The sequence below is a fragment of the Sinocyclocheilus rhinocerous genome, unplaced genomic scaffold (assembly GCF_001515625.1).
Source record: "Sinocyclocheilus rhinocerous isolate Xijiao unplaced genomic scaffold, SAMN03320098_v1.1 C36449487, whole genome shotgun sequence".
NCBI lineage: Eukaryota > Metazoa > Chordata > Actinopteri > Cypriniformes > Cyprinidae > Sinocyclocheilus > Sinocyclocheilus rhinocerous.
Genome location: NW_015781243.1, coordinates 1 through 1,146, shown reverse-complemented (window position 1 = coordinate 1,146; position 1,146 = coordinate 1). Strand labels below are relative to the sequence as shown.

The following is a 1,146-nucleotide window of genomic DNA, read 5'->3' as shown; positions in this document are numbered from 1 at the left end:
TTTTTTTTGTCATTTGGCAGATGTGCAACCAATCACGTGTTGTGTTTATGTAGACAACAACATCATGTGATTTGAAACAACCCTCTTATGATGACTGTAAATAAGGGTCAGTAGCAGCACAATGTATCAGTGGAGTGTTTTCCCCCTTTATTTACTCTTGATTGGCAGCTCTGTTGGTCAATATGCGCCTACGTGGGAATCTATTGATTCGAGACCTCTACCGGAATGGTTCGATCAAGCCAAATTCGGCATATTCATTCACTGGGGAGTGTTTTCAGTTCCCAGCTATGGCAGTGAATGGTTCTGGTAAGTCTACAAAAAAGCATCAGCACGAATACAATGCGACTGACACTAACAAAAAAGCACCAGAAACAACAAGACCACAGTACTGTTTGAAATACCCTCGATTGCGATGTAAATAACATATGTTTATCATTCAGTTATAATATGGTATATTAAAGTTCCATCTGATATTTCACTGTACTGTGGTAGTGTACTATTTGAGAACAACAAAACATCATAAAATCACCACAAAAAAAAGTGACAATATTTTCACGCAGTTAAACACATTTCCACATGCCTGTAATACAAAAGTAAACTAACCTTAATTAAAGTAAAATACTAATGATGTGTGAAATAAATTTTTTCCTCATTACAGTAGTAAGAATTTGATTTTGCATTACATTGTGCATAACATTCATAAAAATAGTGTTAGAATGCAATGCAAAATATCCAAATGGTCCTACAAAGTAAGCTTCAATTTCTTTAATCAAACTATAATTTTCCTATTTATTTCAAGATAAAAATAGCCTTGACAGGTACACTTTTATAAAAAGGAGCCGTTTCAGTGGAGGCTGGTCACTTTGTCTATGTTTCTGTTTATATATTTGAGGTTAATTGTACTTAATAGTTTTGTTTTCCAACAGGTGGTATTGGCAGGGCCAGAAACTGCCGTCTTATGTGAAGTTTATGGAGCAGAATTACCCACCCGGCTTCACCTGCGCAAAATTTGCTCCTCAGTTCCGGGCTGAATTCTTTGATCCTAAAGAGTGGGTTGACATTTTTGCCTCGTCTGGAGCCAAATATATTGTCCTCACAACCAAACACCATGAAGGTTTGCACCGACTGCAGTGTATTTAATTTTTT

The 1,146-nt window shown here is 36.3% G+C and overlaps 1 pseudogene; it reads left to right on the top strand.

Annotated features, from left to right (window-relative positions):
* The first annotated feature begins 21 nt into the window (after positions 1-21).
* On the top strand, positions 22-1,132 carry LOC107736037 (tissue alpha-L-fucosidase pseudogene; annotated as a pseudogene).
* Positions 1,133-1,146: the final 14 nt, after the last annotated feature.